The following is a 16,183-nucleotide window of genomic DNA, read 5'->3' on the forward strand; positions in this document are numbered from 1 at the left end:
GAAACGGACATAACCTTTATAAAGACGTACTCCTCAGTATCTCTTTTAAACTTCTGAATACGTTCTGGCGTCCATGAAGGAGGAGTGACATGAATACTTCTTTCACAATCCATTTGAGTTCAGATGTCATCACCAAATGACAATGATCTTAATTTACAGACAAGAGACAGGAGGAAGACAAATAGTCATCAGCCCTTAACTGATTCAGACTAAGTTTCTCTTACCATTATTTATTTGCATTTATTAAGGGGGAATATCTAGCAAAAATTTAACTGAGAAGAAAATAGTCAGTTGGTCTTCAACTGAACTGACTAAGTTTTCAACTAGTCACTCAGTTGCTGACCCAACTGATCTTCTCAAATATGTTAACTGATAAATCGAATAATATTCTATATTAATTGATGTGACTGTTTGTCGAAGCATTAAATGTTGTCTTTCATTGAATAGTATTTTGAAACGTGGACCCACATAACCCATTCATATTCTACACACGCTGTTATCACTCGTACACACGTTTTTAAATTCAAATTTTCCTGGACTGAAACGTATCCAAAAATTTGAACAGTCACTTACATAGTATTATACCCGCTCCAATTGAGTTTTTCTTTTCTACTTACGTGCACATTCACGCATTTAGAGCAAAATTCCACTTAAAGCATACTCATTTTCGCAGATTTCACTCAATCAAATGGCAAACCAAATCCCAGCTCATGTTATGAAAGCTATGGCGATCGACTTTGATTTAGTCCTGACTGTAAAAGAAGAAGAGGTCAAGAACATTTTTCTGAAACTACAAGCAGTTTGACTGAAACAATTTCTGGGATTATCTTCTCAAGAAATTTATCCTAAGGAGATCCAGGATCTCTATGCCACTGGGTATGTCACTAAAGAAGGCAGTATCGCAACTACTGTAAATGGTCAGTTGCTAATCATTGAAGAACAATTCTTCTGCAACCTTTTTCATCTGCCTACTGATGGGTTAATTAACCTCTCTAAGGTAAAATATTCTGATGTTGAAGAGATGAAAACTCTACAATCTGCTGATGGTCGGAAAATCAAAGTTTCTGATCCTAAGAAGAAACTAAAGCCCGAAGTACAACTACTGGCAGATATTGTAGCGCAGGGGCTCTTAGCAAAGGCAGGATCCTTTGCTGCACTTACTGTGGAGAAATTTCAAGCTATGACTGCAATCATGGATGAAAGAAAGATGAACTTGAAGAATATTATTTTCAACATCTTGAAGAACATGTTTTCAGTCTTCCAAGCAATCCAAGGGCTTAGCGATGCAGCTCAGCTATTTGCTGAAGGTCAAGGGACTGGTGACTGATGATTCTGAGAAATCATCAAAACTGAAAATCTTCAATGCCAAAAATTCCCAGCCACCCAAGCAGAAACTGAACATGACACCCGAGAAGTTTATTTAAGTAAAGAAGGAGATTGGGATGTAAGGAGCTCCCAAATCAATTAAGAAATCAAGGAAGGAACTCAGAAGAAAGTGCTTAAGCACAAGCTGATTGTAAGTGAAACTGACTCAGAAAAGACTCCATCGCCCAAGGTCGTCAAGAATTTCGAACCTTGAAGACAAAGCCTACTGTTGCAGTTGGGACCATTCCAACTGAAAGATTGATACAGTCGTGGGCTCAGCGGCCTATCAAGGCTATCCCACTGAAAGCTGTTCTAACTGAACCTTCAACTGAGGATCAGTTGCCTCTATCAACCATTCTACCGAAGAAGAAAGTCATTGAATCTGGTGACTAGAAGAAGCTTGCTAGAGTTAAGGCTCCATTGATCACTATTACTGTCTACACTTTCCTACATACTGTCAGACCTAAGAGAATAGTGATCAGAGAAAAGATTGATGCAACTACAACAGGGTTGAGCATTCCTCATGTCCTGACTGACTCTAAAGGCAAAGGAAAATTGCAAGAAGAACTCAGGCCAACCAATGCCATCCAAACTCACATTGATATTTTTTGGCAAGAGATCAATGAATTTGTAGAGAACAAGCTCAAAGCCTACAATGAATGGGTGAAGTTCAGGACTGAAGTCTTTGCCAAACAGCTTGAAAATAAGTCTTAACTGAAGAAATTTATTGATTTGGAGACTGTTGTTCTGAGGGTAGTCAAGGCTTCTACAATTGTTTGGGCTCCGGAGAGAGTTTTATTTTTTCAATCAACTGAGAGCTAAGAAGCTACAAAAGATAGTTGCTGAACTACGACTGAATTTTGATCCTACCAGTCCAACTGCATTCAATGATATAGTCGTGCATAATCAACTGGACTCGGATCTTTTCTCTTTACAAATGGTAATCAAAAACTGGGAAATGGGTCAAGAACTGATCATTCCAGCGGTCTCCCAAGAATTATCATCAGATGAGCTAGTTGAACAGTCAGTTCAAGATCCACCCAATGACTCTACTGCTGAAACTACTCAACATGCAACTGAACCTTCCACATCAGTTGCTCAACCTACACTATCTTCAACTGCTGAACCAACGCTTTATTCAGACGCTGAATTATCATTGGCCAACATTGATGAAGTAATCAAATTAAATGCCTCTGATGTTCAACAATCCGCAAGTGAAGTTGTTGAAGAGTTGTTCCAGCCCCAGATGAACCTCTTGAAGAACCGATTCAATTGCCCTCCACAACTGAACAAGAGATTTTGACAACTGAAGAGCCAGTTCAGTCAGTTTTCATGACTGAACAAGCAGTTTTGGAACCAACTGAAGAGACTCAGCTGCACTCAGTTGCAACTGACAAAATGCCAGCTGATCAGCCTTCTATCATTCAGTCAACTGAAGCATTAGTTGAACATTGTATTCCAGATATAACTGTGTCTCAACTGATCATCTGCTTGAAGCATCATCAGACCCTGCTACTGATCCAGCTTCTCCTCCTCAAGCTCAACAAGAAGTCTTACCAGAAGAAACTTCAGAAATGGTCAATGTTACAACTGAACCAACTGACGGGGCACTGGTCATTTTTAATGAAGAAAATAGAGAGCAACCAGAAATTTCCGGAGCCATGTCTCCAGGCATTTCAAAAGAAGCTGAGTCTCTATTTGAAGAAATTACAATTATTCAGACCAACCTCGTCGGTATAATGACTTCCATTTTTGACATCAGATCAACGCAATTCTTGCACACAATGAGGATTGATTCTATCAAGGATAATACCATGGGTAGACTGCAGCAAATCCAGAAGGATGTTTCTTCCTTATTCTTTCAGATGGAAGAGCTCCGCAAAGACAGAGTTTCAATTGAAGCACACTTCTAGACGCAAGCTTTAGTGACAAGTCGTCTAGACTATTTGGAAAGTACTATCTCAAAACGAATGGATCTACTGCAAGATATTCTAATGAATACAGTCTCTAATCCATCTTCAGATGTGCGGAACATATCAAAGAAAGTTGATGAGTTTGACAAAAAGGAGGAAACAGGAGAAATAAAAGATCAGAAAGGGGAAGACAAAGGGAAGAAGAAGAAATAAGGATCAGTTGAAGCCTTAGCAAGAATTCTTTATTCTTTGTACGAATTTGTAGATAAGAAAAATTATTTTATCTACAATCAGTTCGAAGAGTATTTTTTTTAGTTCAGTTGATCAGTTCATACTTTACAAGTTTTGTCAAACACCAAAAATGGAGAAATTGTTGGAATACTAATTTCGGTCGTTTGACAAACTAAGTGATTAATTAATTGGACTAACTGATTAAGTAAATTGTAGTAACTGAACTACACAAATCAACTGACAGTTGTCTAACTGAAGATTAATTCAAAGTTTATCGAAGGCAAATGAAACCAGCTGAACAGAACTATCGAAGACAACTGACTGATCAGTTGAAAACAGATCAGTTGACATATTCAGTTTTGAGCTTATCAGCTGATCATTTAGCTGTACACGTCATCAGTTGAAAAGGACATTCAACCGACAACAGTACAAAGCAGACTGCAACTGGTAGTGGAATGCCGCATTTAAGAACTTATAGTGTACGAATGTCGGAAGAATATCGACGTGGCAATCAACGGATATATTGATTCATCTTACATTTAAAGTTACCGTTGAAGAGAATCCTATAAATAGGTGAGAAGAGCAATTGAGCAAGCAACTAATCGATCTATCTATTCTCAAGCTTGCTGTTACCCTGCTGAATTCATAGCTCTCACTCAAAGATCAAAAGCTCAAACTTATCTGATTTATTTGTATCATTTGAGGCTACCTTTAGAGCTCTCAAATAACATAATTTTTTTTCAGAAAACGCAGTTTGAGCAGTCCCACGAAAATGATCATATCTCACTCAATTGTCATCCAAATATTTCGAATTTTATATAAAATCGAAGGTATCAAAAGGTTCTACGTTTCATATGTTGAATGTTTTCCCAAAATCCCGACCGAAAAATCGCAGTTTTTAAAAGATTAGTAAAAACGAGATTTGAGATCCTAAAAATGGTTTCAAAAGTGATCCAAACATGTTTGCTCAAATTTCTACACATCACACATGTATTTTCTCGCATAAAAACATCGCAACACATAATATGACTAGATCGATGCAGGAAGAACAGAATATACATGCCTTTGAATCTTTAACGTTACCGAAACGACGACTCCGACGCAGGAAGGAAGAGAGAGACAATCCGGGAGGAACGTGGCACTATTTTATTGCAATAAAAATCACCGAAAACTTGCTGAAAATTCAAAAGAGAGGGGCGGCTGCTGTTCTCTCAAGAACCCTAAGTTTCTCTCTTTTAAAAATATAAAATTCTGTATGAGTTGTGTGTGTGTTATGTCGTGTGGGGTGTGTGTGTGTAAAAGTGTGTGTGTGCGTGTGTTTGATAGAAATTAGGGGAATAATTTTTGGCTTAATAAAATCATTAACAACTAATTAAAATGTTAACATTCCCCTACTAAAAATGAAAACCCTTAATTAGAGACAAAATGTACAAGTGACAACCTTAAAAACTTTAAAGTCATGAAACTTACTAATAATTACATTAGGCTTTTAAAATAATAAAAACTAACTAAATTATGTAAAATGCCACAAACCTAACTTAAAATAAAATACTGCATTTTTAAAATTACCAAAAATTGTCCCCGGTCTCTTTTCCTCGATCCCGCATCGAATAATCGCCTGAAACATTAAACTCGATAAAACAATTAACGTGCATCACATAAACATTAAAATAATGCAATTTAATAAATCTTGCATCACTAAAAATCATTTTAATATAAATAAATGATTTAACAATTTAAATAAATGCATTGGTTTTACGTGTACTGATTTTAGGTTCTGCAATTTATTTATTGGGATTGATAACTTAGAAGGATTTAGGACTAAGAATGTAATTGGTTAATTTAAAAATTTTATGGACCCAATTGCAACAACCAAAAATTAGAGGACCTAATTGAAAAAATCTGAGATTTCAGGGGACCCTATCGAAATTTCTGGGTTTTTGAAGATTTATTTCTAAATTTTTCATTAATTATACGATAGTTTTGGGGCTAAAATTAGAAAATTTTAAGGGGTCATTTTGCAAATTTTCCAAACTTTAAGGAATAAACTGCAATTTCCAGATTTTTTATGAATACTTGGGTTAATTCAGTAATTTTTCGAGGATTTTCGGTAAATTGCTGATAAGAAATTTCTTAAACTTCAACACAATTAGATTTGATGGTATGTTTTGTCGTAGGGATGATATATATTTCAGGTGTAGCCACGCATGCTTTGCTAGATTCAGGTGCTACACATTCATTTATATCCGAATATTTCGTCGAGCGATTGGAAATCATACCAGTAGCGATGGAATCAGGGCTCAGAGTATCGATCCAATCCGGGGATCAGATGTTCACTTCCCAGATAGTAAAGAGATTGGAGTTTTAGTTACAGAAATATACGGTGCATGCAGATTTGATAGTGCTATTATTGCCGAAGTTCGACATCATTCTGGGTATGGATTGGCTTTCGTTGAACGGAGCTGTCATAGAATTTTGAAAGAGATCAGTGTCAGTGTGACCGCTCAGTGGTAGGCCATTTGTTTTTTAGGTAGCCAGACACCAGCAGTTTCCGCACATCATTTCCAGCATGTGTGCGAGGAAGCTTATCAAGAGAGGCTGCCACACATTCTTAGCCAAAATTGTATAAGTGACAAAGAAAGTCAGTCAGAGGCTCGAGGACGTGAATGTGGTCAGTGAGTTCTCCAATGTTTTTCCTGACGATGTTTCAGGCATTCAACCAGATAGATAGGTGGGCTTCTATATTGAGCTCATGCCAGGTACAATGCCAATCTCTAAGGAACCCTACCCTCTAGCACCTGTCGAGATGAAAGAACTGAAAGATCATATACATGATTTGCTGGATAAGGGTTTCATTCATTCTAAATTTTTCTCCATGGGGCGCACAAGTTATTTTTGTCAAGAAGAAGGATGGCAGCATGCGACTGTGCATTGACTACCGAGAGCTGAACAGAGTTACAGTCAAGAACAAGTATCCGTTGCAGAGGATCGAGGATTTGTTTAATCAGTTTCAAGGAGAATCGGTGTTCTCGAAGGTAGACCTCCGATCCGGATACCATCAGCTAAAGATGAGAGAGGCTGACGTGCATAAGACAGCTTTCCGGACGCGTTATAGGCACTATGAGTTTATGGTGATGCCCTTTGGTTTGATGAACACACTAGCTATCTTCATTTATCTCCTGAATCGCGTATTCCAGAGATACTTGGATCAGTTCGTCATAGTTTTCATTGACGATATTCTGATCTATTTGAGGAGTAGAGAGGAGCATCGTCATCATCTAAGGACCGTACTGCAGACATTATAGGACAAACGACTGTATGCCAAGTCCAGTAAGTGCGAGTTTTGGCTTGGCAGAGTGGCATTTTTGGGCCACATTGTTTCATAGGATGGTATAGAGGTCGACCCAAGGAAGGTCGAGACAGTCATAGATTGTTCAGTGCCTAAGAGCGTGACGGAGATCCTTAGCTTCTTGGAATTCGTTGGTTACTACAGAAAGTTCATTCAGGGCTTCTCTTCAATTGCGGTGCTTCTGACCGCCTTGACGAAGAAGAATGCCAGATTTATCTGGGGATATGAGTGTCAGGAAAGCTTTGACAGAATGAGGCTAGCATTGAACACAACACAAGTTCTAGCTATGCCATCAGGGCAGAGAGAGTTTGTGGTTTACTCAGATGTATCGAAGCTTTGGTTGGGCGCAATTATGATGCAGCATGACAGAGTTATAGCATACGCGTCCAGACAGCTGAAGGTCCATGAGAAGAATTATCCGACTCATGACCTCGGGCTAGTAGCAGTGGTATTTGTCCTGAAGATTTGGAGACACTATCTATATAGGAGAAGTGCAGGATTTTTATTGATCACAAGAGCCTGAAGTACATCTTCACACAGAAAGAGCTGAACATGAGACAAACGAGATGGCTAAAGCTATTGAAAGATTATGACTATGACATTAGCTACCATCCGGGTAAGGCTAATGTGGTTGCAGATGCTCTGAGCAAGAAGCACGAAGTGATTTCTCATTTGTCGGTACAGACACCGTTGCAGGTGGAGATTCAAATATTTGAGCTTGTAGTTTATGCTAGGGGCAATGCCCCAAACCATTCTACTCTGACAGTACAGCCGACATTGAGAGACAGAATCTAGGCAGGGCAGACTTCTAACGAAGAGTTGCAGAAGTGGAGGTAGAGGGACGAGACTATGGGCCAGAGACAGTATGCAGTTGTGGAATGCATAGTCAGATATAGGGACCGCCTATGGGTTCCTTACAGTGATTCCCTGAAAGCAGATATCTTGAGCGAGGCTCACAGTACCCCGTACTCCATCCATCCAAGGATTACGAAGATGTATAAATACCTTCAGATTCTTTATTGGTGTTCGGACATGAAGCGAGATATTCTGCGTTTCGTTTCCCAGTGTTTGACTTGTCAGCAGGTCAAGATAGAGAATCAGATACCTGCAGGGATGCTGAGACCACTCCCTATCCCCGAGTGGAAATGGGAGAACATCACCATGGACTTTGTGACTAGGGTTACGAGGACTACTGGACTTTATAATGCCATCTGGGTGATCGTTGATCGGCTAACTAAATCAGCTCATTTTATACGGATCAGGAAGACTTTCACCATGACACAATACACAGAGCAGTACATCAGAGAGATAGTCAGACTGCACGGGATTCCAATGTCCATCGTGTTTGACAAGGATCCGAGATTCACGTCTGCCTTCTAGAAGAGTCTACATCAGGCGTTGGGTACTAAGTTACCGTTCAATACGGATTTTCATCCTCAGACAGACGGACAGTCAGAGAGGGTGATTCAGATTCTGGAGGACCTACTTTGAGCTTACATGATCGACTTCCAGGACAGCTGGGAGCCGAAGTTACCTCTTGTGGAGTTCACTTACAACAACAATTATCAGGCATCAATCGGTATGGCTCCATACGAGGCACTGTATGGGAGAATGTGTAGGTTGCCACTGTATTGGGATGAGGTATGAGAGAGAGCAGATCTGGGTCCGGATATTTTCAGGCAGACAGTAGAGTTAGTGGTCAGGATTCATGAAAGGATGAAGACCGTTCAGAGCCGTCAAAAGAGTTATGTAGATTAGAGGAGGCGAGACCTGGAGTTCGCAGTAGGGGATTATGACACTTGAATACAGAGTTGTATTACCACCGAATCTAGCAGGAGTTCATAACTTGTTCCATGTCTCTATGCTTCGGAAGTACATGTCAAATCCTTCGCATGTGCTGAACTATGAACCACTCCAAATGACACTGCACCTATCATTTGAGGAGAAACCCACTCAGATACTGGACATGCAGAAGAAGATAATCCGGAACAAAGTGATCCACATTGTCGAATTAAAGTGGCTGAATCATCCCGAGGAAGAAGCAACATGGGAGACGGAGACCAAGATGAGGAGTCTCTACCCGGAATTATTCGACATGTTTTAATTTCGAGGAAAAATATCTATTTAAGAGGAGGAGAGTTGTAAGGTCCATGAATTTAAATTTACGTAACCTGAATGCATGCAATCTAAGGTTTTATTTAAATTAGGTGTTTAATTATTTTTATGCATTTTAAGAATAATTACTACATGATAGGACTTATTTTTTTATATTTTAAAAGTTCATGCATTAGGGTTTCTAGATGCATTTCGCACTCGATTTAGGAACAGATACCATATAATTTTCTTTACTTGATTAACTTTTATTAATTTATATAAGGTTTTTAAAGTGTATTTTTCAAGAAATGGGCTTTGTTAGGTATTTTTAGCCGTCGGTGCATATTGTTAATCGGTACACAAATTTTAATGATTCGGAGGACTTTCTAAGGGCTCGGACAATATTTTCAAAAACTTATCGAAACGAAATAATTTTCGAGAGTGTGTTTGAGATTATTTGGTTTATTTTATTACTAAATGGGCTTAAAACCATTTTATTTTATTTAAAATCCAAATTAGGGCCCATTAGCGCAATATTTAATTTTCAAATAAGGCTTAAACCTAACCCTAAACCAAATAAACTCTATCAATCATCCCATCCACTCTCCCCATAACATCCACTTCGGTTTTTTAAAGAAAAATAGAGCACCCATCGGCCATCACCATTTTTTTCATTCAAACTCCTCCCCGCTCCTCCAGTGCCTCATCGACGCGCGAATCTTCAAGCTTTTGATCATTTAAACGCTAAGGCACGCTTGTATTTTCATTTTCACATCATACACGCCAATATTATGCTGAAATTCATGTATATGTTTATGGATTTAATGATCTATCATCTGTATGCATGTTTGCTTAATGTTTGGTAGGAAAAATGTTGACTTATGCATGATACTCACGTTTCTTCATGTTGTGGTGCAAGGGGGATGTTAGATACTGTTGCTAGGAGATGTTTACGTCCAGGTTCTATCTGTAGTTGGTGGAAAGTCGAAGTTTGGCGGTGTTGTTGAGGACCGAGGGGTGTGTCTAGTTCGGTTGCATCGGGAGAGGCTAGATCGTGGATGTGAGGGCTTCAGCTGTGCACGGGCCAACCCTAGCCCTGGACCAGACCCTGGTGGGGCTAAACCATGGCTTAGTGTGGCTTGAACAAGACGGGAGTTAAGGGAGAAGTGGATCGTTGTAGATCGAGTCGGGTAGGACGCGGTGAGGGTTTTCTTTGGGGATTTCACGGCTCGGGCATGTTAACGCTTGCATGGGATTGTGGTCATGGCTCAAGTATGTCCATTAGAGTCCTAATTCGAGCTAATATGGACAGACGAGGGGCTGGAACGGATGGTAGTAGGCTAAAGACGTGAATAAGGGAAGTGGTGCACTAGGGAGCTAGTTTGGGAACCTGCCAAATTTTCCATCATCCATTCTAGGCATGGACGAGAGTTTAGGGGGCTGACCTTGAGGACTTAAAGGCTGTAGATGAGTGTATTAAGTGGGGGAAAAAGGTGGGAGAAATTTGATTAAGTTTCACGTCGATTCGGGTTAAAAACGGGACCCCGGTCCAAGTTTTAAAAACGAATCGATTATGTTTTCAAACGGTCTTGAGTATACATCTACGAAATATTTGTAAATATTTTTTGTGATGTTTTAAGGAGTTTAGCAAGCTTCGGGTAAAAATTTAGAGGTCCAGGGGTATCACGGTCATTTTGGGATTCCAAGGGCTAAATGGTCATTTTGCAACCAAGGTGAGATTTCAGTCCTAGCAGCGCCCTGAGCACATTTTATCATGTTTTAAATGTTTGTGCATCATGATCAGGATTTTTATGAATTTATAAAATATACGTTGCACGCTTGATTTTTAGAAAATTTACGCATGTGCATGATTTTGATAAGTGATGAAAATTAAGATGATTTGAAGGATGAAAATTAGTTGTGGCTATCGAAGTATATATAAATTCTTAAGACATATATGTAAAAAATGATGATGAGGCCTAGGCACAGTGAATGGGTACTATTGTCTATGATGTTCGACAGCCTCCGGGTACCGCTGTTCTATGTATGATGGATCCATCGTAAATGATAAATGATGTACGATAGTCACCACTAATGAACTGAATTCACCAAAAGAAATGATGTACAATGATGAATGATGTATAATGACGAATGATGATAATAATGAGCTGTTTTGACACGTAATGATTTCGTATGATATGTTTGCATTCATGCTTTTAAAATTCATGAAAGGTATGTTGATTGCAGTATATTTTCACTGTTGTGTGCTATGTATATGTAATTGTTATTTCTGGTACAGGTGTGTCGAGTCTTTAGACTTACTAGGCATGTGTGATGCAGGTGAGCATGATATCGAGGGGACTGGAGGTGCTGAACTTTGAGTAGGCAGGCCTGGTGGGGCGACACGACCCGAGGACCACATGTTTTCCGCACATTTATGATTTTATGAGATTGAGAGGGCATCAATACTTTTTATATACGTTGATTTATTTCACTGATGGATGTTAGAATTTTTACTTTTTTATGTTTCCGTTATATTTTATTGGCAAATACTTATGATTATTTTTAAATGGACATTTTAGTAGGAATGCACGCATGTAAAATATTAAAACGTTTATTTTCAAAATGTGAGCTTTTAAAAAAATTAAGAATAATAATATTTTCGCACTCTTAAACCAGTAGAAGTTTCATAGGCACTTCTTTCCCATCTAATAATTCAGCCTTCACTATGTATCATTTAACATCATTCGACTCATCAACAAGTAGAATACTATCATCAACTATCAACCACAACTTCAGATTCTTACTTAATTACAACCTCAAGCACAATTCAAGGCTCAAGCTCAACAGACAATTATACTACGCTTACCTCCTCACGTGGACATTGGCTAATATCATGCCCAACTGCTAAACAACAACATATAATATCACAAGTACTAGAATTTGAGTTGTTAAATGTACCTAGATATTCATATTTGGCAGTTTAACTTCTCGACTCCTCCATTGGCCTCGTAATAATTTCCTATTCCAATCTCGTCTTGTAACATCTGGCACAACACCTCATTCTGACAAAACACAAATTTACTATTTTAAATCATATTCTGATATTCTTATTATTTCGATCATCTGTCAGAAAAAATAATCCTAACATACATGAAGGTACGTAACAAAAACACACTTACAGAATTTGAAGATACGGTTCGGAATATGCAGAATCTTGAACGAAGTTTTCTTTCGAAAATTCGACAACACTTCGACGTATCTTCTGAGCACTTGGACTGCACGACGCCTTCTCCCTTTTTCCTTGCTAGCCTTGGCCGAAATTTGGATTCCTTTTGTAGAGAGGAATAGCCGAAGTTTTGTATGTTTTATGGATCTTTTTGGTGTGCATTTTATGTAGCATGGAATGGGCTATTTATAGGTGCCAAAAAGGCTTCTCACCTCCCCGCAAATGGACGTCCACTTGTTCCCCAAGAAATGCCATAATTGTGGTCAAGGTATATCAAACACCAAAGGTCATTTCCTGTACCATAAATATGTCCTAGCCTCTTAGCTCCTCCCTTAGCTCCTTCATTGGTTTTATCAATGGTCATTTCTTGCATAATGAGTTTGTCCAAACCTTTAGCTCTCTTTTTAAGACAATCATGGTTGAGCTTCTTTGAGCTGAAAGTTCGGGTCCTTGAGCTGGGGTTTTACTCTTTCAGTGACGACTCTTCGATAGATGCAGTTACTTGCAGATTGACTTCCCGTTGAGCTAATCCCCGAGCTTTGGAGCTACTTTGGGTTGATATTTATCGGCTTTCGAAATTTGGGGTAGTTTTCAAGAAGCTATGGGTAAGCGTTTGGCTATGAGTATTGTTTATAATCCTCAAACTGATGGCCAGACAGAACATACGATTCAAACGTTAGAATAAATGTTACGTGTTGTTGTGATGGATTTCAGAATAGGATGGTAAGATGCCTTACCATTAGTAGAATTTTTTTATAATAATAGCTTTCAAACGAATATTGGTATGGAATCGATTGAAGCATTTTATGGGAGGGGATGTAGGTTACCGTTATTCTGGGATGAAATTGGTGAAAGACAAATGACTGGCCCTGAAATGATACAAGAAATGAATGATAAGGTACAGTTAATCCGACAACGAATGAAAGTTGCACAGGATTGTCAAACGAGTTATGCGAACAAACAAAGACGACCCTTAGAATTCCAGAAAGGTGATAAAGTGTTTTTTAAAATATCTCCCTTCAAAGGCATTGTTCGATACGGCACGCGAGGGAAATTATCTCCTCGATATGTTGGTCCATACGAGATCCTTGATCGAGTTCGAGATCTTGCTTATCGGTTGGCATTGCCATCAGCTTTTTCTACCATTCACGATGTATTTCATGTTTCTATGTTGAGAAAGTATGAACCAGATCCATCACATTTTCTTCGACCTGATCAGGTTGAGCTTGATCCTTCCACTTTCCTATGTTGAACAACATGTTTGAACTATGGATCGGAAGGAGAAGATACAGCGTAACAAATCGATTCCTTTGGTTCGAGTACAATGGACACGACATGGTGTGGAAAAGTCAACGTGGAAATTAGAAAGCAAGATGTGAGAATCATATCCACACTTATTTGATTTTATTCCACATGTTCCATTGTATTCAATGTATGATGATCCATTTACTGATTTTAGTTTTAATATGTACTATAACTGGTGACGTACTATATGTTTGTCAATGTTATGTATATATATAGATACTTAAGATTTCGAGGACGAAATCTTTTAAGTGGGGGAGAAATGCAAGGACCGTGTATCGTATTATCGTAAATCATATGTTGATTATCAATAATTCATGAAATTTTTATGCTATTAAGTGTACGAAGCATATAATTGACAATGAAAGTGAGAAAATAGGTGGTTATAATGAAAGATTGTATTAGAAATCGATTCGTGTTTGAAAAATATGTTGAACTGCAATGGAAAAATGATACATGTTACGATCTTTTAGTATAATTATCTGAGTATTAGTCCAAATGAAATGAGACCAGTTTCATTTGAAAATTAACACATGGTACTAAAACTTTCATGTTTTGAGTTTTGTCCAAATCTTTTGCCCGAAGAGCAGCGAGTGCATTGCAGTTTCTACACAACACATTTTGGGAGAATGAGCATAACTCTCGCATGCGATATCCAAACTGAGTGAGGTTGGTGGCAAATGAAATACAAGACATAGATCTAAAACTTTCATGTTGACAACTTTTGCTCATATAGAACCTAGGATGTTGGACAGAACACCCCGTGCCCGAGCGCGATATTTTACCGCCCGAGCGCGGCACAAATTTCATTCGGGGACAGAACGTCTCGCGCTCGAGCACGAGAATGTTATCGCCCAAGCGCAAAACCGACATTGGCGAGACAGATGATAGGAACGAGATTTCTGGTACGTTTCTTTCATTTTCCTTCATCAGCCTTGAGAAATAACGAGAGAAACTCGATTTCTATAGCACGAAATTACCTCGAAACGCTATCAGAACTTGAAACAAATTATATATTCGGGATCTTCGCGTCGAGAACGTTCTTTTGAGGTAAGTTTCTTCTAGTTTCAACACCTCTATTTATTGAAATGCTGGAATATCATGTATTTGAAGTTGAAATTCATATATGTGATAGAATAACCGACAGAAAACTAAGTTTTGAAGTCAGAATTGAATTATGTTATGATTTCGATTCAATATGAATTTTCAAAGTTTCAAAAGATATTTGAAACTTATATTGTTGAATCTGAATGAAATTATTGATTAAAATGAATATGTTATTAATATAAATAGAGTATTTTACTGAAATCTAAAGCTACAGTGGACTGGAAACGAAGAATTAAGGTATTTTGCGATCGAATAACATACGACATGTATATGTATAATATGATATATGTTTGATTGATATGATTGAGAATATGTGTCTATATGTCTTATTTGTTGAGTTGATATGGCATACATGACATTATGATTGGATTATCGATGTATAAAATAAATACTTTGTTAACACACATTATTTGCTACATACATCGATACATGACATGCACGTTGAGCAATGATCCTTGGATACCCTGATATTATTGGATTTGATTCTGGGGTTTGTGAACACGATGCTATGTTTGACATTATGTGGCCCTTAAAGCATAGTCATTCTGTGGCTCTGATGATTGATTGAGATTTGGAATTTGATGGCTCTTTGTCGACGCTATCATACGAGTATCCCTGATTTGAGGCCGGTGTTCCAGCTCGAGCATTGATTTGATAACGATTCGATTGATTTTGATATGTGCTCAGTGAATGGGCATTTGACTTGATATCTCCACGACAAACATGCATTGCATATCATATATCATTGTGTAGATATCTGTTGTATATATGATGGTTGTTCCATACGGAGCTTTGCTTACTCCCAAGGGAGGTTGTTGTTGTCTTTGTGTGTGGACAATGACAGGTATTTCAGGTTATCAGGAGACCGGAAATTGTACTTCTGGAGGGAGTCACAGTTGATTTGAGGTTTAGTTGTCTATCCCAGTATATATGTACATGTATCTATACACTGGGGCATGTCCCAAGGATATGAGCTGTTTGTATGTAGTTGGTTTTGACTATGTCTAGGCATATTTTATGATGTGAGATGAAATATTATTTTATATTCAAATAATATATTTTAGGTTCAATGTAAAGAAAATTTAAACTCATTTTTCGCTGTAATTAATTAACGCTAATCAAATTAATTTGTAATAACAATTAGGAGTTAAGGGCCCCAGAGAGGATCTTCGTGCCAATGTGTTTGGATTGCCCGAGACATATTCGTTTATGAGCATTTCTCTCCAAGGACTTGGCATCTTGGCGAAGAAGAGTTGCATTGGTATATCTTTTTCGACCCCTGAATTCCATCTATATTTAGTGAATAACATAATATATTCATCAACTAAACATATATATGTAATTCAAGACTATACAGAGCTTGAGTATATTTATTTCTTCTCTGTATCTTGACGGTTAAAATAATATACCCCTATAAAATTGTGCTTTTAAAAATGGTAGCCATTCTCCGGCTATCTCGCTAAGAGATTCTCCAGCTAGGACTGATTCTTTGGTTTCTACCGAAGTCATGTTCCAAGCGATTATAACAAATCCCATCATACTCATTTTCAGAAGTTTAATGAATCCTTCTCTATTGAGATCGAGTGTACATGC

This window comes from Primulina tabacum, chromosome 12 (genome assembly GCF_025594145.1).
Source record: "Primulina tabacum isolate GXHZ01 chromosome 12, ASM2559414v2, whole genome shotgun sequence".
Taxonomy (NCBI): Eukaryota; Viridiplantae; Streptophyta; class Magnoliopsida; order Lamiales; family Gesneriaceae; genus Primulina; species Primulina tabacum.